We start from the raw sequence: 27,009 nt of genomic DNA on the forward strand, positions 1-27,009 counted from the left end.
AAGTTATTCAGTCCCCGAGGAAAGAAAAATCTAATGAGACTATATATAGATAATTTTCAAGTGATAAAAGTTTATTTATTTAATGAAATGCCAGTTTCTCATTCCCTCAGACACAAATATAATACCACTAACTGAAAACTGGGTCCAAAAATGCTAACCATTGTTGATTCTTAGAAAATACAGATACATAGATACCTAGGTAGGTAGTTAGACTATGCAAAATATAGCTTTGACATGCAATCTGTATTGGATTATTCTATCCATTTGATTTTTGTTACTTTTCCTTTTTTGTATCAACTTGAGAAACTACATGGGGAAAAACAAACAGAACAAAACAAAACAAAAACACCTGAACTGAGAGATATCCTGGGGCAATGGGGAAGAAAGTGATTTGGGGTTAAACAGGCACCCAAGTGACTCTCCAGTCTATTTCTGTTCTTTTACAACTGTGTAACTGTGGGCAAACCACTTTCTCAGTTTAATTCTGAGAAAAATAAAGGAAATAGAAATACATAAATATTTATTACAAAGAATTGCATAAAGAAGACTCACAATCAATATCAAGTCTTCTCTCTTTTTTTCTAATTTTGGGATTTTTCTTTTTTTAAACAGTAATAGGAGTGGGTTGAAGTTCTCTTTATCCTGCCCCACCCAACAAAATAATGTAAAACATGATAAGAGGATTGGAGCAATAATAAAAGAGTTGTAATAGAGTCTACTTTTGATATTTAATTGTTAAAAACTTTCAAGCTTCACCTTCCTTCTTCTGTCCACATCTGGACAAATTAATGAGAAAGCTAAGTTGTTCCCTCCTTTGTCACCATGAAGAGGTTCATAAGCCCTGTGTATGCCTGTCAGAAACCCTTACCCCAGGGGTGCCTGGGTGGCTTGGTCAGTTAAGTGGCTGACTTCCACTCAAGTCATGATCTCATAGTTCATGGGTTCGAGCTCTGTGTCGGGCTCTGTGCTGGCAGCTCAGAGACTGGAGCCTGCTTCAGATCCTGTGTTTCCCTCTCTTTCTCTCCTTCTCCTCCGCTTGTCCTCTCTCTCTCTCAAAAATAAATAAATAAATAAATAAATAATAAAAAAAGAAAAAGAAAAAGAAAAAGAAAAAGAGAAAGAAAACCTTACCCCAGCCTCACTCCCTAACCACAGTAAAATCCTAAGCCAGTTGCTGCTTCTTATTCTCTTAAGACACTTTTATACCAGCCTTGGAGCATATATACTCTACCTTCAAAGCCTCATATGAATAACAAACTTTTTTATACCCTCTTGATGTATAAGTGACTTCATCAGTCTCCATATCCAAACTGAATTTTGGATTGAGGGACCCATCCCATCTCTGTGAAAGGCCACAAGAATGGACGCCATGGGCAGAGTGTCTATGTGATGACCACCACCAATGGGGTCTTTCTTCTCTTTCTTTGGTTTGCTATATGGCTCTGCTGCCTGCTGTCTAGCATGTATGTTGAAATGGTGCCTACTGACTAGCTTATGCTTTTTGAGGTGCTACTTTGTGTTGCATTTGCTGAGTCTTCAGAAGTTTCTGTTAGAGATTTAACCAACCGAAGACAAAATTTTCAAACATTTAGGGACAAGAATATGACATTGCAGCCCTCTTTAAAATGGCATTGTGCAGGTCACGATCTCGCGGTCTGTGAGTTCGAGCCCCGCGTCAGGCTCTGGGCTGATGGCTCAGAGCCTGGAGCCTGTTTCCGATTCTGTGTCTCCCTCTCTCTCTGCCCCTCCCCCATTCATGCTCTGTCTCTCTCTGTCCCCAAAAAAATAAACGTTGAAAAAAAATAATAAAATGGCATTGTGTTGCATATCTCAGTTCAGACTCATCTATAAATTTTAGACTAAATTGTGAATATCCAATTCAGCATAATCTGTGATCGACACTAGGCTCAGGGAACAACTTTTACCCTGTAACTGCTGGTTGTGTGTATCACCCAGGCATTGGCCTTAATCTATAGAGTTTTCAGGGGAAAGACTAGTACCCTGTGCAATATGTGGATCTACTGGGTGGTCACTTGTGTAGAGGAAGAGAAGTCATCCTGTAGCATGCTGAGGTCACATTTTAAAAGTAAATAGCTCACTAGTATGATAGGGAAAAGATAGGATAAAATAGGCAGAGAGATTTTAGGTTAGGACCTGAGGTACCTGGGTAGGGAAAAACACATATTTTGGAACAATGCTAGGAGCATCTGACCACAGCAAACGCTCTGGAACATAAGGTTCCTCTTTAGAATATAACAGACACCACCTACTCCCCCTCAGGTTTTCGTCAGGAATTTGACAATCAAAATACCTAACTAAAAAAAGTAAGCCATAAAACTTAAGTTACACGAGGGACAGTATGACCATAATCTGACTCCTCACACAATGGAGTGGAACCAGTCAGGAATGGGCAACCCAGCACCTAGAGTTATCCAGCCAATAAGGATAAAACCTGAGATGAAACAGGGGGAAGGGAAGTGGGGGCTGACCAAAGCTTATAAAACAAAGACCCTTGCCTATAGTCTCAGGTATTCATTTTCAAATGTCCCCTCTCTATAAAGAGAACTTTCATACTATTCTTACTTTCTTATACTCTAATAAACTTTTGCCTACTGTTCATTTTATCCTGTGTCCACCTCTTCATTCTTCGAAGCGGCGAGACAATGAATCCCGAGTATAGAGGTAAAAAAGTCCTGCAATACTAGTGCCCTAATATTGGCCTTTGCTGATGCTGCTACCCATACCTTTGTTGCAAAAAAGATCCAGACCCTCAGAGTTACAGGAAAAAACCCATGCCCTATCTCCAATCCATGGGATAGGAAAGGGTTTATTTAAAACTTGACATTTAAGTTCAAGGTCCTTAAATCAAATAAAGCAATCGTTGCCATGGGAAAAGATTTCTTCCTCCATAGATACCAATTTATAACTTTCTGAAGGAAGAAACTTATAAATATGAGAAATGCAGTGATGACCCCATACCTAAAATATATTAAGTAATGAAAGGAAGAAAAGAAAGAAAGAAGAAAGAAAGAAAGAAAGAAAGAAAGAAAGAAGAAGGAAGGAAGAAAGGAAGGAAGAGGAAGGAAGGAAGGAAGGAAGGAAGGAAGGAAGGAAGGAAGGAAGGAGGAAAGGAAAGGGAGAGGAAAAGAAAGGAAAGATGGAAAGAAAGAAAGAAAGAAAGAAAGAAAGAAAGAAAGAAAGAAAGAAAGAAAGAAAGAAGAAAAGAAAAGAAAAAAGAAAAGAAAAGGGTTGAAAGAAAAGAAAAGAAACAAAGAGAAGGAAATTAGGGAAAGGAACAAACAAAAAACTAAAAATTATGTTCACAATTTGACCCGGTTGGATACTGTATATTTATTAAAATACTTTGTATAACAGAAGATAAAGGATGCTGATTAGATTTTGCACTTCTACAATACAGGTTCTGAATCAACTTTAACACCTACTGAGATGTACCAATTTGCAAACTTCCCATGGCTTTAATCAATACTAGGACTCAAATTAGAGTTATGCATAGGAATCCACTAAATATAAAAAAGTACCTTTTATACCCTTAAATGAGTTACCAAATATAAAATAGAAAAAAAATATTTATACTTTACCTTATCCTTATTCACTAGTTCAAACTAGTGTTTTGCCTAACTTTCCCATGGTTATATTCTAAAATATCCACAGCAGGGCAGGCATGGATGCAGTAACTCAACAGTAATACAGAAAAATTAAGTCACTGACGTTTATAACTGCCTTGACAAAATAGACCCAATGCCCCTGTCCTTCCCCACCAGTTAAAATAGTTAACCTTTTCGAGAAGGGTGATTACCCTCATTGCTCCATTAAACAGCTCAATTTGGCCTATTTACTTAGAATGAATGGTATCTCAGAGTGGATTACTGCAACCTCAATGCAATAGGTCCCACTCATTAAAGCCCTCATACTGATTGTATTGAAATTACTGATTCCATACAATCAATAATTGGTAAATATTGTGCCATTACTGATTTGGATTATAAATTCTGTTAAATATCTATTTCAACTGCTTCTGAGCTGCTTTCACCTTCAAAGGGTGAAATATATTTTTTACAATATAGTTTTATTTGGCTACCAACATGGTACCATTTCCTCACACAGTGCATGGCCCCAATGTCTCAGCTGAATTTCTAAAAATTATTTGCTCAGCTGGGTACTCTTCTATCCCTGATACTATTAGGAAACAGCTATTGATCTCATCAGCATCATTAATATCAGACAATGTTAAAACAAGCTCAACATCTACTTTAGACTTTCTGGAGATAATCATTTACAAATTTTACTTGTCTATTTATACTGTTAAAAATTGGCCCACCTTGAATGTAAATACCTTCAACAAACAATTCTAGAATCTATCGAAATTTCTATAGGACATTGCCAATCCCTCTACCCACCCCCACCCAACCCCAATTTCTCAATCTCCACCTCCCTACACCTCCAATTCCTGCACTGTAAAGGTTAGCTACTCTCTTTCATGCCTCCTGGAGTCGCTGGACTATTCATGATTACCACAGACTGTTCACAGTCTTCTCATGAAAGAAACTTCCCTCCTCAGTCACATGCTATATATCATTAGAGTAGCAATTGCTGGTCGTATGCTGGACTTTCTTGGATACAGAGATCTTGAATCTGTGATTCTATGTACCACTGGCCATAGGTATAGCATCCTATAAGCACAGTGTGGCTTCCTTGCTATAAAATAAATTGTACTTCCAGGACACTTGTAGACCCTCTGGCGTACCCCTCTTGGAGAAAGGCTCCCCCCGCCTTTTGCTCTTTGCCAAATGCCATGGTGCCAGAGGAAGTCATCTTTCTCCTAGAGTCCTTGGCTACTTGGGCAGCCCCTTGGGCCAACTGAGTGAACTACTAAGGGAGTTCATATACTTTATGTATGGTGGGGTCCTGTCCCAAGTGATAGAGCTCTCTGGAGAGCTTCTGGTTTTTATCATTTAACGAGAAAATCACTGATCAAAGACAATTCCCAAGGGTCAGCACATTTAGCCAAATTTAGTCAGTTATTTTAGCATTGGATGCACTAGCCAACAATCAGCCCTCTCTGCTGATTCTTACACATTCTTACCACCATTGCCAATAGTCTGGACACCTGGTTTGGTCCATGGCAATAACATTTCCTTATCCAAGGTCATTCTCTTTGGGATAAGGAATGCTGGAAATCTCTTGCCTCATAAATAGCAAAAATATAAATCAATGTCACAGAGTTCTCTGCATATACTAAAGCCACAAACACCACCACCATATACAAAAGCCACCACCACCACCTCAGCAAAACACGCTTTGTCTTTTTTTGGGAAGATCCAAACATTCTTGCCAGTGGCCGAGGCACTCATTTCACTAGTTAAAATGTGCAATGTGGGACTCTTGAAAAAGGAATTAATTAGCCTCAGGCTACAGGCCTCACAGAGTACCATAATGACATGCAAACAAACCCAAATTCAATTAAATGAAACATGGTGTATTTCAGTTATCAGTAAATCTCCAGGAGTGAATTGTAGTAAAAAAATCTGACTCCATTTTTGATGTTTGTTGGTAGGTTTTAAGCCCACCATTCACCTTCCTTTTGGCACCATATCTAGGCAAGCTGAAAAGAAAACCTGAATGAATATTCCCTCTTTTGGCATCAGTGGAAAGTTTAAATCATACAAACACAAGTTTGCACATAGGAAGACCTTCATCCCAGCCCACTTCCTTACCACCACAAAATCCCAAGCCAGTTGCTCTCCTTTGATCTTTTCTCAAGCCTTTATTGGCTTGGCTTCAGCATGGAAACCAGCCTTGCTCTCCCTCATTATATGACCTCCTTATGTGACCAATAAATCTCTTCATGCCCCTTGGGTATGTGTGTGGTGTCATCAGTCTCAACATGCAAATGAAATTTTGGGCGGAGAGTCCATCTCAGTTCTTAGGGCTAATCTGGTGAAGATAAATACATAATTTCCATAAAGTATGCTTTGTTAGAAAGGAAGTTTTGTTGCTTTTCACACTGATATACTTTCCTTCTTATTTCTTTTTTCCTTTTCATCCTTCTGGTTCAGGAAGAAGCTTTAGGCTGATTTTTTTCTTGATTGGGCTTGTCTTTTCTGTTGTCTTCTCCAACGCACTTTAAACCCAGTCAATGGAAGGCATTGCACAGTGGTTTTCCAAGTGGTATCAGCACCACCTGGAAACTTGTTAGAAATGCAATTTTTTTAACAGGCCTACTGGATCAAAGATTTAGAGATTGGAGTACTCAGCATTCTGTGTTTTAACAAATCTCTAAGTGATTCTGCTGCATCTAAAGTTTGAGAACGAATGGTCTATAAAATAGGGTCTGAGAAAGGAGTTAAGGAGTGAGTGGCTCAGACTGGTTGTGCTCCAAGGTTCTCTTTGCTATTTTATTTCCACGAGGTAAAGTTTAGAGGGTTTATGTTGATACCTTAAGCTATTAAAAAATAATAATAAAAATAAGTTTTGACATAATCAACCCAAAATTTCTTTTGAATGTTGATACTGATGATCCTGGATAAGAGAATGCCTGAGAAAATTGAGCCAAAGCCTTCACTTATCATAAAAAGTTTATTGACCTGGACTCCCTATGTATGCATCTTGTGTCTATGTATGGGTACACACAAATGCAGACACATACAATAGACACCTTGGGAAATCAAATTGGCAGGAAGTAGGCTGCTTGTTGATTTGTTGTTCTGCCAACTCACTTTCAATCAGGGAGGCAATTAAGAAGCAAGATGGAATAAAGAATCTCTAATAGCCTCTCCAGGCTCAACATTTGAGAGCCTATTACTAGTATTGAAGTTTTCATCTTAAGATCAGAGTGAGTAGCTCTCATTTTTTTTTTTTTTGGCTTTTTCACCTTTCTGGGGATGAGATTTTCTGCAGCAAATATTTCTTTAAAGAAAACTTTGCCTTTATGTGTGTGTGTGTGTATATATATATATGTGTGTGTGTGTGTGTGTGTGTGTGTGTGTGTATGTCTTTCCACTTGCAAAATCTTCACAGTAGGGTACAAATGGAATTTTTTTCTACTACTTTCTGATTGTGTTTAGTAATTGAGTTTTTCTTATGGGAAAAACTATATTATAATGGGAAGATTAATTCAGTGGTTATCAGAAGATACTCTTGCCCACTCTCACCACTGTTGTTTAACATAGTGCTGGAAGTTCTAGCACCAGCAATCAGACAACAAAAGGAAATCAAAGGCATCAAAATTGGCAAAGATGAAGTCAAGCTTTCGCTTTTTGCAGATGACATGATATTATACATGGAAAATCCGATAGACTCCACCAAAAGTCTGCTAGAACTGATACATGAATTCAGCAAAGTTGCAGGATACAAAATCAATGTACAGAAATCAGTTGCATTCTTATACACTAACAATGAAGCAACAGAAAGACAAATAAAGAAACTGATCCCATTCACAATTGCACCAAGAAGCATAAAATACCTAGGAATAAATCTAACCAAAGATGTAAAGGATCTGTATGCTGAAAACTATAGAAAGCTTATGAAGGAAATTGAAGAAGATTTGAAGAAATGGAAAGACATTCCCTGCTCATGGATTGGAAAAATAAATATTGTCAAAATGTCAATACTACCCAAAGCTATCTACACATTCAATGCAATCCCAATCAAAATTGCACCAGCATTCTTCTCAAAACTAGAACAAGCAATCCTAAAATTCATATGGAACCACAAAAGGCCCCGAATAGCCAAAGGAATTTTGAAGAAGAAGACCAAAGCAGGAAGCATCACAATCCCAGACTTTAGCCTCTACTACAAAGCTGTAATCATCAAGACAGCATGGTATTGGCACAAAAACAGACACACAGACCAATGGAATAGAATAGAAACCCCAGAACTAGACCCACAAACGTATGGCCAACTCATCTTTGACAAAGCAGGAAAGAGCATCCAATGGAAAAAAGACAGCCTCTTTAACAAATGGTGCTGGGAGAACTGGACAGCAACATGCAGAAGGTTGAAACTAGACCACTTTCTCACACCATTCACAAAAATAAACTCAAAATGGATAAAGGACCTAAATGTGAGACAGAAAACCATCAAAACCTTAGAGGAGAAAGCAGGAAAAGACCTCTCTGACCTCAGCCGTAGCAATCTCTTACTCGACACATCCCCAAAGGCAAGGGAATTAAAAGCATAAGTGAATTACTGGGACCTTATGAAGATAAAAAGCTTCTGCACAGCAAAGGAAACAACCAACAAAACTCAAAGGCAACCAACGGAATGGGAAAAGATATTCACAAATGACATATCGGACAAAGGGCTAGTATCCAAAATCTATAAAGAGCTCACCAAACTCCACACCCGAAAAACAAATAACCCAGTGAAGAAATGGGCAGAAAACGTGAATAGACACTTCTCTAAAGAAGACATCCAGATGGCCAACAGGCACATGAAAAGATGTTCAACGTCGCTCCTTATCAGGGAAATACAAAGCAAAACCACACTCAGGTATCACCTCACGCCAGTCAGAGTGGCCAAAATGAACAAATCAGGAGACTATAGATGCTGGAGAGGATGTGGAGAAACGGGAACCCTCTTGCACTGTTGGTGGGAATGCAAATTGGTGCAGCCGCTCTGGAAAGCAGTGTGGAGGTTCCTCAGAAAATTAAAAATAGACCTACCCTATGACCCAGCAATAGCACTGCTAGGAATTTATCCAAGGGATACAGGAGTACTGATGCATAGGGGCACTTGTACCCCAATGTTCATAGCAGCACTCTCAACAATAGCCAAATTATGGAAAGAGCCTAAATGTCCATCAACTGATGAATGGATAAAGAAATTGTGGTTTATATACACAATGGAATACTACGTGGCAATGAGAAAAAATGAAATATGGCCTTTTGTAGCAACGTGGATGGAACTGGAGAGTGTGATGCTAAGTGAAATAAGCCATACAGAGAAAGACAGATACCATATGGTTTCACTCTTATGTGGATCCTGAGAAACTTAACAGGAACCCATGGGGGAGGGGAAGGAAAAAAAAAAGAGGTTAGAGTGGGAGAGAGCCAAAGCATAGGAGACTGTTAAAAACTGAGAACAAACTGAGGGTTGATGGGGGGTGGGAGGGAGGGGAGGGTGGGTGATGGGTATTGAGGAGGGCACCTTTTGGGATGAGCACTGGGTGTTGTATGGAAACCAATTTGTCAATAAATTTCATATATAAAAAAAATAGAAAAAAAAAGAAGATACTCTTTAATATGAACAAAAGTGTTAGTATTTTCTTTGTTTATAACCTTACATTTTTTTTCAATATATGAAGTTTATTGTCAAATTGGTTTCCATACAACACCCAGTGCTCATCCCAAAAGGTACCCTCCTCAATACCCATCACCCACCGCCCCTCCCTCCCACCCCCCATCAACCCTCAGTTTGTTCTCAGTTTTTAAGAGTCTCTTATGCTTTGGCTCTATTCCACTCTAACCTCTTTTTTTTTCCTTCCCCTCCCCCATGGGTTTCTTACATTTTTATGGTCATCTTATATTCTTTCTGCCAAGATTTTATGAAGATTAGGATTTTTCCAGTATATTCTTTTTTTCTTTAAATTTTTGTTTTTTATAGAGGTCTGAAGTGTTACAATACTTTTAATAAGTAAAAAATAAACTTCCTAGAACTAAAATAATCTAAGACTTTAACAAATTTTGTGTATGCAGATGCTTTCAGTTATAAAATGATTATGTTTCAAATGTAATTAAAGGATGAGTTTAGTTTCTCAAGAACTGACATATCTGACAGTTTCTAATTTTAATGTGTTTTTTTATTTTTTATTTTTTTAACGTTTATTCATTTTTTGAGAGACAGAGACAGAGCAAGAGTGGGGGAGGGGCAGAGAGAGAGGGAGACTCAGAATCTGAAGCAAGCTGCAGGCTCTGAAATGACAGCACAGAGCCTGATGCGGGGCTCAAACTCACAAACCGTGAGATCATGACCTGAGCCGAAGTCGGATGCTTAACCGACTGAACCCAGGTGCCCCTAATTTTAATGTTTTTAATGGTTCCTTGACATGACTGTCTTTCTAATGATTTGTTAATATTTTTTAGCTTGTGTATATATTTTTTCTCTTCTTTCATTGATTTCTTAATGAAAATTGTGATAGATTTAACAAAGCATTTATTTCCTCTATCATATCTCATTTATTTCCAGAATCCCAAACACTGCAAGCATTTACAGAGATGACCACTCATTTATGGATGAATTATTTTAGACTATCCTGCCAATCTGATGGGATGGGGAACTATTGCCTTAGGATGTGAAATAATGTCTCCATTCATTCTGAAAGTCATTTTCCGCTAATAGATTCTTTAATTTTTCAATAGCTATCCGTTAAATCCTTGGACCGAGAGTTGGAAATTTTTAGTTTTTATCTGAATTCTATGTGAAAATGAAGTCACACAAAAGGTTCTCATTAAGTAGTACTCACATATTATATGATCTAAACGTGGTGAAGAATTTGCACCAAATTCTTCTTGATGCTCACTAGAACAGTTCTAACCATGGGAACAGAGTCAAACTAGTCATCTTGGGGATTGAATTGTATCAAAGCAAGCCCCATCCTCCAGGCTAAAGTGCAGCAGGCCTAGAAGTTGACTTAGATTGAGCCAACTGAGGCATTAATTAGTTTTGAGCTCTTCTGGGCCAGGTGATCTCTAAAGTCACATTCAATTATGAGATTTCATATTGAATTAGCTATGTTTTACTTGTCGTTAATAATATTTTAAAACATTCTAATACTATTTAAACATTATTTGAAGTAATTTTTTACTTCAAGTTATTTCTAAAGATGGCTAATTATTTGGATTTTGTTCTGATGCTTGGCTTCATTGGTAATTAAAACATGAAAAGAGAGCGCCATTGTGCAACCAATTATCTTACATGTTAGGAATAGGATTAAGTATTACTAATGCAAAATTAAAATAACAGCTTTTACTCTTACAGAGCTCACCTGCTGACAATACCACTTATGAAAAAATGCTAGACTTGGGTATTGTTTACATTTAATACTAGTAGTTAGTACTAGTTAAAAGATTCTTCTCCCTACTTTATCTCTCCCTTACAAGACTTTGGCCACACGCCTTCAAAGTAAGGTCTGAGCTTTTCTCATCTCTTGTCCTTTAATATCAACTGACAGGGTATTAACTTCTAGCGTGGTTTTTACTTCCCTACATGTACAATATAACTGCAGACTTTGTATTATAGACATGTACATATTATATATATATATATATATATATATATGTGTATATATACATATATGTATATATACATATACAGTATATGCGTGGTTTTTACTTCCCTACATGTACAATATAACTGCAGACTTTGTATTATAAACATGTACATATTATATATATATGTGTATATATACATATATGTATATATATATATGTGTATATACATACACATATATATATATACAGTATATATGTGTGTGTGTATATATATATATATATATATAATTTTTAAAACCCTCTCATTTAAGATCATTTACATTTAAAAGTGAGGAAAGGTTTAATTAGGAACCAATTCCTCCTAGATTCTGCCTTAGCCCTTACTTTTCTCTGAAAGACCAACTTTGTGAAAGAAGTAAACTTTGCAATTCTTCAATCACAGGTTTTATCTGCATGCATGTAATTAAGGCATACCTCACCTATTAGAAAATCTTATGGGATAGAGACCATGTCTGTTGTCTTCATAATTTTACCTCAAACATCTTATATAGGGCATTATGTATAACGGGAATTCATTAATTGGCCACTGAATGTATTCTGTTTACTTAGCTCTCATTTACTCTATAACCCAGTGCAGTCCATTTTTCTTGCCCATAATGCCTTTAAAACTCTTCTTGTGATGGTCATTTTTCTAAATACAGCCGAAATTTTCTAGGCTCTAATTTACATGACCTTATTTCAAATTTGAAACTATTTTGAGGATGCCTATCTTGAAATTTCCTTCTGTTTGATTTACATAATGATACTTTGATTTCCCATCTCCCATTTCCCAGTAATCCTCTACTTCCTTCCCCTCTTTCTATGAACCTGCTTATCACTGAGCTCCACTTTCAATTCTCTTCTCATTTAATCTCACCAAAAGTATGCCAAAGATTCAACACCCATCTCCATGGTGATGAATTTCAAGTAATCTTCAACGTAATAATATATTATATATACTGAAATATAATATTATATATATATAACAATATAATAGTTTTCCAAAACTGTATATCCAAATCCCTACTACATATCTCATGTCAGATAAACTGAAATAGTTTAAATTCAATATGGATAAAACAAAAATTTTCTGCTAATCACCTCCTTCTCTACTTTAAATGCTTTAATTTTATAGTGCCCATATCAGTGAATGGCCCAGCCTTTCACCCAGCTTTCAACATTATAAAATCTGAAACTGTCATTCATCTCTCCTTTTTGCTCATGTAATGTTACCAAATCCTGTACATTCAGTCTATTTATAGCTCCTTAATTTGCCCCATTCTTTTTATCTACTCCAAAGCGTCAGAGACTTCAGTTCTCACAGAGATCATAAAAACAGTCTCCCAAACAATTCCATACCTCTAATCCTTACTCCCTTCAACTGGTAAAGTAAATATGTCTAAAAATATATGATGCCACTCCAAGTTTAAAATCCTTTTGTTCTTTTCATTATGTGTAATAAAAAGGACAAACCACTTAACAAATTTCTCAGACTCCTGTCTAAATTAATGGCCTTCTCTATCAGTCTCAACTCACCATTTTTTTCGTTGCTACAGCACCAGGCATGGGAACCATTCCAAGTCCCACGAAGTACACTATACCAGTCTCCTCTCAGTGGTTGTATGCACCTCCTACCTCAATTTAGTCAACTCCCATGTCTCAGTCATCACCTCCTCCATGAAATTTCCTTTAAAGTTGTCCTACCTCCAAGAGTGCAGCTTTGGGGAACCCTTTATATGTCCTGATATCATCTCTTGTAGTTCTACTATAAAAATTATTACCTTGTATTATAATCTTTTTTCTCTACCCTTTCCAATACCCAATTATATTGAAACCATTTGAAGGTAAGAATGGTCTATCATTTGTTCAGCACAATTCTTGACATCATATAATTCCTTTATTAATGATTTTGCATAAATGAGTGAATGAAACCTGAACGCGAGTCCCATCAATACTTTTTCAGAGGGTATAGTCTAGTTTCCCTATATTTACATTACATTGTGCATTAATGTCTGTGGTTCTTATTGTTTAAATATTCACTATTTTTTCCAATATGGATATTTGCTTTTTTAAATTTTTTTTAATTTAAATTTTATTTTTGAGAGAGAGAGAGACAGAGCATGAGCAGGGGAGGGGCAGAGAGAGAGGGGCACAGAATCTGAAGCAGGTTCCAGGCTCTGAGCCATCAGCACAGAGCCCGTCGCAGGGCTCAAACTCATGAACTGTGAGATCATACCCCGAGATGAAGTCAGACACCCAACCAACTAAGCCACTCAGACACCCCATGGATATTTGCTGTAAAATGTGCTTTCTGTGGATGCAGGTAATTTAAAGGCATTTAGAAAACTTTTCTAGACTAGTCATGTTCTATTTTTTTGTATGCTGTAGTCATTCATTAAATGATTCTTTTTATCTGAAAATGTTCATGCTGCTGCATATATATCCCTTATTATTTACTTACAAGTCATATATAACCTAATAAACGGTTTCATGAAATTGTTTTGAGAAAGCTGGAGGAGACTATAACAATGCTTTAATTTAGTTTCTACTTGGTGTTTTTAGCTGTAATAGAAAAGTTAACAAACTCAAATCTCAATATTTCATTACCATGTGGTAGACACATTTCTGAAATTTAATACAAAGGTAGAGTCAGAGGTTGAGCCTAGATTTAGAGAAGGGAATTTATGGCCCTCTAAAATCATGACTTACTAAATCTGAGGCTTCTCTTATCTCTCTTTTTTTATATTGCCTCAACAAAACTACTATTTGGGTACATAGCACAACACTGTAAACTATTCAATATATCAAAAAATTATAAAATAAAAAATGGTAATAATTTTTTGTGTAACAAATAATTGAAAGGTATTTTAAAAATTGTCAAGTTATCTTAAATTCACCAACATTATCATATTTTTAATATATATCTTACCTTTGGGAATGATCCATAACTGTAATACTTAATGGTTTCACTAATATTCTTAGTGATTTTAAGATTTTAGGCTAATTAGATTGAGATGAACTCTCTGGGATGGATTTACATATATATTTATGCATATACTCCATATATATTTTTCTTTTAGACAGTACAATAAAATTGGAGCGGGTATTTCTGTCATGGAGCACATTGAGCCAAAAGTTAAAATGACACTGATATTATGTTATTCCACATCTAATTTACTACAACCTAGAACAATTGGGAGATAAGATATAATGGAATTAGTGACTTCAGTTTCTGAAGAAACGATGTAGGCATTCATTTGTGTTACTATGCACAGTTCTGGTACATGGAGCACTTTCGATTTGTAGTTATTGTTGGACAATGTGTGTCACATTCAATCTGCTAATTCCATGAAGGATTTATATTATTATCACATGGTCTTCATAAAGAATGTCACTCATTATCTCACTTAATGCTTACTCCCTGAAAATACTAAAAACCTTCACGAATACTGTCATTAAGCTGGTATCTATGGACAAATAATGCGAACAGTTTAAGAAAGTTTTTTTTAAGTGGTATTTAAAAAGTAGAATCCAAAAGAAAATAAGATTTACTTTTTTAAAATCTAAGTTATTTTGTTTAATGAAATGTTTAATTGTAGTTGTTATATCAACTTATATTGGGCCTCTCCCTATGTGTTTGCTAGATTCCGAGACATTATTTATCATTTAGCAAAATATTTACATCTTGAAAATTATTTTGAAGACTATTGCTTCTTTTTAATATTTTGCCCACCATCTTTCCACCTTCCATTTTAAAATCGTGTATGTATTTACTCCTCCTTGAAATTAAATCTACCAGTTTCTAAGCCATATGCTTTGTATAATTCATTTTAGTGGGTGCTAAGGATTGTGAATGTTAACTAAAGTAGAAAAAGAAATTTTAACATGTGCTAGAAAATGTCCTCAAAGATCAGCAGCAGAAAGAATCCCAACTAGAAATTCCTACCAGAGATGATTTGATCATAAACCTCTCAAGCAGAAAATTGGCAATCATTGTAGAAACAATTCCTCAGAAAGGTATTCAACTTTCAAATAACCCTGAAACAAAGCAACCAAATGACATTTGCTTTCCAAAGAGGAAACCACACAAGTTTTTCCATATCAGGTCCTCTGGAAAGGAAGCCTGGAGCAAAAGTGAGGCCTCTGAAGAAAAGAGTAACCAGAAAATGTGGGCCTTTTGTGATCTTCAAGAGGTAAATATCTATATGTATGTATATATATATATATATATATATATATATATATATATATATTCTTTGTTTCCTGGACACTATCTAGTCAATTGGTCCCAAAGTCTTTGAGAAAGGGTACAGGTTTGGATTGTATAGATTATATAAAGACCATATAAATGGACAGCTTGTTAACCTCTTGGTGAGCTGAAATATGCCCCTAGACTTTTGTACAATGCAGTACAATCAGCCCTAGTCTGCAATCATTCAGAATGCAAATAAAGATGAACACTTGTATTTCTTTCAGTTTTCTTTTAAAGATTATCTTTAAAATTTAAGACATTGAGTGTGTGTGGTATGTCCTTGTGGCTCTGCCCCAAGGACATTTTGTATATACAAACACACACACACACACACATATAGACATTACATATGTGTTATGTGTATATATATATATATTTTTCAAACTCCACTTTTAACAATTTCTAGATGATTACATTTTGAATTTATGTATATTATATATATATATATATATATATATATATATATATATATAGTCAACTACTAATAATTTCCAAAATAAATTTGATTTTGAATTTAAGCAAGGCATTAGGAATTATAGAAAGATTGTTCTAATATTTGACTTAAAAAATCAGTACAAGGGGCACCTGGATGGCTGAGTCAGTTGAGAGTCCAACTCTTGATTTAGGCTTAGGTCATGATTTCACCATTCATGGAATGGAGCTCAGTGTCAGACTCTGTGCTGACAGCATGGAGCCTGCTTGGTATTCCCTCTCCCTCTTTCCCTGCCCCATCCTTGCTCATGCTCTCACTCTCTCTCTCTCAAAATAAATAAATAAACATTTAAAAAATCATGACAAAGCTTCATAAGTCACTAAAATGACCATGTTAGAATTGAGAAATTAAACATAATTTCAAATTTGAATCTGCTAATATAGATGACCCAAAGTAAACAGAGAAGAAAACATATTTTATTGTATAGTCACTAGTTCAAGTCCTGTTTTCTTACACTTAGTTTATACTCATTAAAAAATGCTTTTTAACTAGTTTGTCATTCCTAACATAGTATTAGCATCAGAAGGAGGCTCCCAAGCTACAATGTTTTAAATGTAATCAAACATAAGATATGATACCAAAGTAAAATACAACCATAATCTTTGAAATATATGAAGGAACTCAACACTGTAGTGTGTGCAGAGAAACAAAAGTTTTAGTTCACCTACACAATTGTAGAATTCAGAAAGGAACTAGGAAAATGAGGTGGGTAGAAGGAGTCCCTCTATCTAGGTTAGAGTCTTCCAGTACCTTCTGAAGGTGATTCCCTTACTGAGTTCCTTCTTTTACAAAATAAGGGAGGAAATTAGACTACATTTCTTTCATCTTAAGGATCTATAATGTAAGTGATTTTGAGCTGGATTCTTCAGGAAACATTTAAGTTATGGTTAGTATTTGTTTAAAGAGACAAGGTCATGTGGAAGAGAACCTAAAAAAATCCATTAAAAATGGATAAAATAGAAATAAGCATTAGTGATTAAAATGGGTTAGCTCCAATTATTTGAAAGCTTTTATGTCTGTATAATAATTTATTTTTTAAAACAGAAAATTAGGGAGTCACTGCATTTCAAACAAAATTTAGGAGATATTACTAATTTAAGAGTAGAGGTATATATTATTGATAAAAATCCACATGCTTAATAAAATAATACTTTATGTTCCTAAAAATTAGGTTATTAAGTCTAATTAGCTATGTACTCTAGCAATCCCAATTCACTCATAAATTTGAACAAAATAATATTAGACTGAAAATGCTAACTCAGACTACATCTGCAGCAATAGAATGTGTAAGGTGACAATAAATTCTCTAGAAAGTTAAGTGGGTTCTCAAAGAACAGTTTTGTTGATTGATTAATCCAGATTTAGGTATGTTAGGTATGCAATTTTCATGACACAACAGTAGTGTGCAATTTAGAAACAGAAGTGCTTGACAATTTGAAATGTGTTTGTTATTGAAAATGTATTGAACAGATGTTTGATCACCAATAAATCCTATCATTGATATAATATTTTTATTTTGTTTTGTTCATGTTTATCTGAGGCAGAAGTAAAAACAGATCAGTGTGGTGTTAGGTTACTTGGGTTCTGCACTCAACTGTACCTTTAGTTGGCTTGGTCCCCCAAGGCAATTCAGTCGATTGAATTAGAGGTTTTAACTGGTGACTATTAAATCTTTTCAATCTCTAAAATAGTACCTGATTATGAAAAGTATGTTGAGAACAAGGGCTAGCAGGACAGTCTGGGGTTATTTCTTTCCACCAGTGAGTGTTCCTGATTCCCCTCCTATCTGAGTTCACCTCATTTCAACATATCTACTTCTCCAGTAACGTCGGATTCTCAGTTCTCTACAACTGCACCCTTGAGCTGTCATTTCTTTCTTCAATTCCTCACTTGCTCAAACCTCAGTAATACTTCCTTTTGAATCCCATGGCTTTATAATTCATATCTGTCATTGTTATGTCTCCTGCATCTTTACCTATTTCCTTTGCTTTTTCATTTTTAATATGAGCACAGATATAGGCATTGGAGTAGCACAAATGTAAATGGGCAGCATATATATTAACAAAATGTTTTGTTCAGAAACATATATACATTTTGGACTATGTAATGACACTTAGCCAGTGAGCATCACAAACTGAACGATCTAATTAATGTTTTCAATTTGATGGGAATGTTGTTTCAGCCATAGATATGACAAAGTCAATCACTTAAAGATTGTGTTTGTATGTAGTGCATGTGTCTGTATGTGTTCATTTGGCTTAAACTGACAGTTTAGTCATATGTCTATTAACTAACATTGTAGACACTATTATTACTTTTAATGGGTTTTATAGCTGAGAAAAGTGCCTTTTGCCATTTTAAGATATTTCTTTATTTATATAAGCTTCATGAGAACCTCAGTACTTAGGGTTTTAGGGGTATTCTGACATTGTATTAAGATAATACAATACTACTATTACTCTTCCTACTATACACTAATGTAACAAATCAATTTCCTGTGGTAAAGAAATTGAGTCAGTTTATTTTATATAGATTTTTGGAAGGTAGTCATCATTTCTAATAGATGGAGTGAATTTTGATGTATGTAACATAGTTTGAAGTATACTAAGAGCATCACAGCTCAAAAATATAATTCCTGTGTATTATTAAGGATTGCTCCTATATTCAAGGAGACACTCAACCATGGAAGGGAAGTCCACTGTCTTTTCAGTTGTTAGTACTTAAAATTAACTTATTTAAATTTTCAAATGTGAGAAAGACTTCAGATCTACAATTTATAGTATAGAAATAAAAAAGAAAAAATATCTGAAAAGGAGTTAAGTATCAGGAAAATTCTGAGGGAGGCTGACCCATCTATAATGGTACAACCTATATTTTACAAAGCAAGAGGAGAGTATAAGAAGAGAAGGAAATTAAAAAGAGAATTGAAAAAAGCATACAGATGGGAGATGTGAGGGCAGTGTTCCTGACTTTAGAATGCTGATAATTAAAACTTCATAGCAACATTTATTTAAAAAACTGTGGGTCTAAATGGCCCCTTTTTTAAATTGGGTAGTGAATATTGTAGAATAAATTTTAATATATGAGTCAACTGATAATTCATATTACTTTGGGAGAAGAGTCTTAGATAACATTTCTAGCTTTCTTGCAGTAATTTCTGTGCACAAGTGAATAAGCTGTACATTCTTTTAAGAAGACTTGATAAACTTTTTAATAATCATATTGGAGTTGCAATTTTGACAAACTCATTCTAGGTTTCAGAACACTTGAATTATTCCTTATTTTATAGTAACTCTATACTTCTGGTTCCTATTTAAGAGAGCAGATTTCAAATGTCTCCTATCCATATCCTGAAAAAGCTGAAGTGATAACTGGAGAAAAAATTATGTTTATGTACTTTGGGCTATTTAAATAATATCTTTGGATCAAAAGATACCAGGGGCTCAGTTGGTTAAGCGACTGACTGGCTCAGGTCATGATCTCGCAGTTTGTGAGTTCGAGCCTGTATTGGGCTACATGCTGACAGCTCAGAGCCTGGAGCCTGCTTTGGATTCTGTGTCTGCCTCTCTCTCTGCCCTCCCCCATTCATGCTCTGTCTCTCTCTCTCTCAAAAATAAACATTAAAAAATTTTTTTTAAAGACACCATATGAAGTATAACTTGCTCTAAACATTTTAATACAACATAAAACTACTTTGAATGAATTCAGTTTTGAAATCCACTATGTGAAGCAATGTTATGCTGAGTAATAAACAACCTTCCAATCTCAGAGAGTTTAAACTACATAGGTTTTATTTCTTGCTCATGCTTTATGTCCACTATGAGTCTCAGAGGTCCTGCTCTGAATTATTCTCACTGTGATGCACAGGCTTAAGGAATGGCTACCATCTTGAACATCATCATTGTACCATGAGAGAAGGAAAAGAGCACTGCAGAAAACCCACATGGACAATTAAGTACCACAGTTACACTTAACAACCATTTACTAAACTGTTCACATGGCCAGACAACCACAGTGAGCAAAGGAGTGCACCTGTGTCTAGAAGAATGAGAACTGGAAATATCCAGGAGTAGAATATATAGTCACCACATTTATAAATACCTTAAAACAAAAACTTAAAAAATATATAACACATGGTCTTTTCTACCACATTTGTTATACATATATTACTAAGATTATCTTTTAAAAAGTTAGAGTCTTCTTATAGAAGACACATGAAGATTTATTTCAGATTATATCAAAGAAAGTTTCATTTTTGTTACTTTTTACCATGAGGTTTGCTTCCTACCTGAAATGCTTTGATGTATAATTGATAGTATTCTCCTTTTTGTCTTGGCTGCCAGGAAACTTAAGATAAATTTGAAGCTAAATCAATAATAATTTTGTTGAACTTTAGAATTATAAGGTTTGTTTTGTTTTCCTTAGTATGGATTTTCTATTTGTATTTCTAATTTAATACCTACTTTCTGTATCATTTGTTGTCAAAAGACTTTGTAGAATAATAAAGGATGTGCAAAAGCAAATCAATCAGAATGAAAATTTATAAGAATCCACTGAAATAATTCAAGTTAATGAAGAAATCAAACCTAATTTCAGAAACTATAAGGAAAGAATGATAACCAGAAGACTCCGCACTACTTGCCAAAATGTATAGGAATAAAAATTATATGCAGAAGGAAATGTTATAACATTAACAGCATGTTAGAAATTTCCTTAAGAAACTGATAATAATAAAAAATGTAAAATATAATTAATAATAAATTTAAACATATGTAAATATATGGAATACTTAAAGCAAAAAAACCTGGTTATTTGTAAAGAAAAATAAATAAATAGAAAAACTGACAAGTCTCATCAAGAACTGATGAAGAAACATGAAAAATATTAACGATGAGAATAGGTAACAGGTACTAGAGGAAATTATGTAACTAGTAGAGGCTATAAGGACAAATTTCAGGCTTAACATTTAAAAAAATGGGTAAAATGGATCAGTGTTAGAAAAATAAATCCTTATTTTTCCCTGCAGTGAACTTTAATTTCTTTTTTTTTAATTTATGCTTTTATTTTAATTTGGAGCTTAACTTTTTATAAGATGTATAGCTTGCAAATATTTTCTCCCATTTCATAGGTTGCCATTTCACTCTATCAATTGTTTCCCTCTCTGAACACAAAACTTTTAGTTTGATGTAGTCCCATTTGTCTATTTTTTTATTTTTGTTGCCTATACTTTTGGTGTCATATCCACAAATCATTGCCAAAACAAATGCCATGAATCTTTTCCTCTATGTTTTTTTCTAAGAGTTTTATAATTTCAAGTCTTACATTTAAGTCTTTAATCTATTTTGAGTTGATTTTGGTGTGTGATGTAAGCTAAAGGTCCAATTTCATTTTTTGCATGTGGATATCCAGATTTCTCACCACCATTTATTAAGGAGACTATCCTTTCCATATTGGGTATTCTTGTTACTTATGTTAAAGATCAGTTGGCAATATATGCATTTCCTTAACCTGTAGTTGACATATCAAGATGGTATGGATATACATACACCTCGAATGGAGCATTTTAGAGCATATTTCTTAAGGAAACAAACCAAAAATGTCTAACAAAATTGCCTCACTTTGTGAGGCACTATCTGCATCATAGACAGTCAATTTGCATATATATGGTGACCATGTTCTAACAGAAAGCAGCAAAATATCTTCTTTTTACAACATTAGTGTATTCTAACAAATTTCTGACATATGCGACTAAAGTATTTTTTTTAATGTTTATTTATATCTGAGAGACAGAGAGCGAGTGGGGGAGGAGCAGAGAGAGAGATGGAGACAGAATCTGAAGCAAGCTCCAGCTGTTGGCACAGAACCCAATGCGGGGCTTGAACTCGTAAACTGTGAGATTATGACCTGAGCTGAAGTCAGACGCTCAACCAACTGAGCCACCCAGGTGTCACGGGGACTAAAGTGTTTTGATAATACTTTCCTGATAATTTGTATAAAAGCACCCATAGAGTTTAGCAGTGGCTCTGTTGTTAAACATATCTCATTATATATTATTTCTTCAAATGAAGTGAAATGTTGATTGATATATATGATGGAGGCTCTTTAAACTAGGTCAGATCTGACATTGATATTAATATTATCTGGTTAGTTTTTTTAATGTGATGCCTGAGTATGCTCAAAGTACATAAACTTATATATAAACATATATTAAATATAATAGATAAATAATACATTTTCTTAAGTTATTAATATATTACATTGAGATGATGCCTCAGAGTGTTTTTTTACATAATAAATCCACTAGAAGCTCATTGTCTCCTGGATATATTATCTAGTCATATCAGTTTATTTTACACTTTAAGTCCTTGCATTACATAATAGAAAATTTGTGTGATTTTCTTGAGACAGTCACTTAGGATTTGGGATTTCTGCAAAAACAACTTTAACATTAAATGGTCAGCATATACGCATATATTTTAAATTTTCTCAATGAGTCTGTCTCCACAGAGTTCATAATTAATATTCAAAAGTCAGATTTAATTAAGAAGATGCCAACAAAATATATGTTGGATCTGAGTGATTTGGGAATAAAATTGTTTTCTATGTGCATCAAGTTTGTAATTAAGCAAAATAGCTTTGGATGGAAAGATGATTTAGCATCCTTAACCAAACACCCACGTTTTTAAACAAACTTGTAATTTGCATATTCTAGGTGATTTGCATTCTCAGACTGCCTTTTGAGTTCTCTACCAAGCTATTTAAATTCAGGTAGGTGGCAGGCAAATAGCACAGTGCATCAATGGTTGTGACCAAAAAATAAATAAATGAAAGAAAGAAAGAAAGAAAGAGAGAGAGAGGGAGGGAGGGAGAGAGGGAGGGAAGGAGGGAGGAAGGAAGGAAGGAAGGAAGGAAGGAAGGAAGGAAGGAAGGAAGAAGGAAGGGAGGGAGGGAGGGAGGGAGGGAGGGGAGGGGGCTCCTGGATGGCTCAGTTGATTAAATGGCCAGCTTCAGTCAGGTCATGATCTCGACGTTTGTAGGCTGGAGCCCCACATGGGTGTTCTGTGCTGTGGGCTCAGAGCCTAGAACCTGCTTCAGATTCTGTGTCTCCCTCTCTCTGTGCCCTCCTACTGCTCACACTCTGTCTCTCTTTCTCAAAAATAAATAACTGAAAGAAAGAAAGAAAGAAAGAAAGATAGATAGAAAGAAAAAGAAAGAAAGAGTAGCTGAATACTGTTTATAAAGTGCCCATGAACTTTTATAGTGATCTATCAACGGTCATGCCAGCTGCTACAGCTATAATTGGTATGCTCAAAAAGAAAAGGTAATAAGTGATGAGGAGGTAATAAGTGAAGAGAGGTGGAACCAAAAGAAATAATTATATTTGTGGACTTAAAAATTTATTTGATTAAAATGGAAATTAGTAAGTCTTCTTGAACATGTAGGACTTATTAATATATGTGATCAAACGTTGGTTATATGTATTTCTCATCAATAAATAATATAGTTGGGTTTTTTGTTTGTTTGTTTTAATTAAATATGCCCTTAATAAGGAATCAACAACAAGAGCATGAAATCACACTTTAGGACATGATCAAAGAACTATGAGCATAATCAGTCAGGTATTAAACATTCTATGCAATTATAACAGACCTAAAGTAAAGCCATAAGAAGAATATTTTATTATTTTATTTTATTTTATATTATTTTATTATTTTATTTTTTAATGTTTATTTTTGAGGGAGAGAGAGAAACAGAGCATGAGTCAGGGAGGGGCAGAGAGAGATGGAGACACAGAATCTGAAGAAGGCTCCAGGCTCCTAGCTGTCAGCACAGAGACCAACGCTAGGCTTGAAATCATGAGCGGTGAGATCATGACCTATACGGAAGTCGGATGCTCAAACCACTGAGCCACCTGGGTGCCCCTAGAAGAAAATTTTAATAGAAATTTTAAGTAATTCCTTATATTTCTAAAATTACTTTAAAAACTAATGTTTCTTGGGGCACCGGGGTGGCTCAGTGGGCTAAGTGTCCAACTTCAGCTCAGGTCATGATTTCCCGGTCGGTGGGTTCAAGCCCCATGTTGGGCTCTGTACTGACAGCTCAGAGCTTGCAGCCTGCTTTGGAGTCTGTGTCTCCCTCTCTCTCTCTTTCTCTGCCCCTCCCCACTTGAGCTCTCTCTGTCTCAAAAATAAATAAACATTAAAAGTTGCTACATTATTTTCATTACAGGTCTCAAATGAGACATTTAGTTGGCATATTTTTCTTTGTTCTTTTCTCTCCAACAACCCTATGCCATATCAGCAACTCTCCCCTCTGGAGAGCCTGTTCCTTATTTCTGCTTGTCCTGCCCTCACTGAAGCTACTTTCATACATATTGCTTATAACCTAAAAGTGTATTTTAAACTAAGAGTGTACCTTTCTTTTAGCCATTTCCAAAATAAAATGTTCATCTCATCTTAAAAAGACTTAAATAAAGGTAATTTGGATATAATTAATCATGTTGTCCCTTCAGCTTTCATTTAAAAGTTTATTCTTAAAATATTGGGGAAATCAAGTTAAAAATCATTCTAAGTAGCAATAAGCTGTTTTGAGAGAAAACTGATAAAATGTCTTATCGACATATATAATGACAATCAAATTGCAAATTCTATAGCAGAAATCACATATTCAACTGACTATATCCCTTGAGAATATATTCTTAGGACAGAAAAATAGTTTTCATGTGTTCACCATTCATTTACTAGCATATTATCAAGTGGAAGAGACAGAAGTTAATTACTACCCAATTAAATACAAAATTACAATCTGAAATAATAATAAAATTAAAGTTTCTTCTTGAGCAGATAGATTCTGTAAGATATTTTTTTGCATTCATAAAAAACTAAATAAGTATTCATTTTTAAATCTCCACCATTTGGGAGGCACCTGAGTGGCTCAGTTGGTTGAGCACCTGACCTTGATTTCTATTCAGGTCACGATCTCATGGTTCATGAGTTCGGGCTCTGCATCCATGAAGAACTGGCTTGAGACTCTCTCTCTCCCCCTGTTTTCCCCTCCCCTAGATAAATAAATAATTTTAAATCGCCACCATTATAGATATTTTAATACATTTAATTTATCTTATGGGCAATGTGTTTCTTTTCTTTAGCAATCCTAGATAGAAGAAGTATTTTCATAAATATATGTAGTATATTCTTTAGGACTAAGACAAGCTTAACTTTTCATGCAAATATTTTAAATACTATTTACAATGTTATCAATATATTTCAGGATACTGATATGTTTACTACATTTGTGGGTCTTATTATATTTTTTGACAAATTAATCTGTACCATTTTGAATTATTTTTTCTGGGTGTGAGAGATCTTAAGGAAATTCCTAATAAGTATGTCACACATATATAAAGAGTACAGAATTTAATTTCTGGAACTTTATTTTTTCATCTAATTTTGTAAGAAAACAAACTTGAAGACGTGGTATTTTCATTTTGTTCTTTCAATGTTAAAATTTAGATTTTTCAAATCAATGTGATAATTACAAAAATGTTCATTTAATTAAGACAGCAATGCTATTGTCAACATTTGTTAACCCTTAGGAAGAATGTAGACGCTATTCGTTTATTTATCATAACCATAATTTTCTCTAGATTTATTGAAATATTGGACTAAGGGTTTATATAAATGAAATCATTAAATAATAGTTTAAATATTTTATTATTTACATATAAGTAAATAATTCATATGTCATTTTCATAGCAAGCTTTTCAGTTATTTCTATTTCCTCTCCTTCCCATATATATCTCTGGTTAAGATTTGGAATCTGCCCAGAAAAATGAGCAGTTATAATGACCTCAAATGCATTTGTAGAAGCAAGTGAATGTTTATTGGGGGAAAAATGGAATTGTAAATCTAACCAGAATTACAGCTGTGAATATAATGGTAATGTAGAAAAGTTTTCCTTTTATTTAGCAGCAGCTCACAATACTTTTTTTCTTTTAATTAAGAATTTTTGTGCTCAGCAAATGCTGAATAAATAAATCCTACTTTAAACAAAAAGGAATCGTAATTTCAAATGTAATTGTCATCTTCTTTTGCCTACTTTCTACTTTTCCCTCATCCCCCCATCAATATCTCTTCTTTCATATGTAAATGTAATTTAACTTGAATATTTCTTCAATAACTCAAAAATTATGGAAATTTAGCAGCTCAATAAATTTACTTTGAAATAAAGGTTACTAGAGGTGCTGGTTTCAACTATGGAGTAATATGGATTTTAGAGTAAGTTTCATAGCAGATTCAGTAAAAAATAAAAAAAAAAAAAGAGTGGCACCTGGGTGGCTCAGTTGGTTAAGCGTTTGACTTTGGCTCAGGTCATGATCTCAAGGTTGGTGGGTTCAAGCCCCGCATAGGGCTCTGTGCTGACAGCTCAGAGCCTGGAGCTGCTTTTGATTCTGTGTCTCGCTCTCTCTGCCCCTCCCCAAATTGTGCTCTGTCTCTGTCTCTCTCAAAAATAAATAATATTAAAAAAATTTTTTAAATAAGAGACTGCTTTGTGTGAAATAACATCTGTATTCTTACCTGAAGAATTAAATATTTATATCACAAACCCTGGTAATTTCTCTGACCACTGGATTCATGTATTCAACCTTTGTACTACCTCTCTCTACATTTGAATAGGCAAAATTAATATATACAAAATTAATATAAACTAATGAAATTAAAATTAATATTAATGTTATAATATTATAATATTAATTAATAATTAATATAAATTAATAAAATATCACAAAATTAATATATACAAAACAGAACTAACTCTAACTTCAACCTTTTTCAAAATCAAACAAACACCTGTTTCATCCACAAGAGCTTATATCAGGAAATGGCAATTTTGTTCTTCTAGGTTCTCAGGTTCTTCCTCTCCCACTTTGCATCCAATTTATCAAAAACTTCTGGGGGTGCCTGGGTGGCTCAGTCGGTTAACATCTGATTCTT

At 34.7% G+C, this 27,009-nt stretch overlaps 1 protein-coding gene across 6 annotated transcripts in view; it reads left to right on the forward strand.

The window, feature by feature from the left end:
* LOC109499872 (high mobility group protein B1-like) overlaps nt 1-27,009 on the forward strand; it is an 807,961-nt gene that overhangs the window by 711,485 nt on the left and 69,467 nt on the right. The window lies entirely within an intron of this gene.

The sequence above is a fragment of the Felis catus genome, chromosome B2 (assembly GCF_018350175.1).
Source record: "Felis catus isolate Fca126 chromosome B2, F.catus_Fca126_mat1.0, whole genome shotgun sequence".
Taxonomy (NCBI): Eukaryota; Metazoa; Chordata; class Mammalia; order Carnivora; family Felidae; genus Felis; species Felis catus.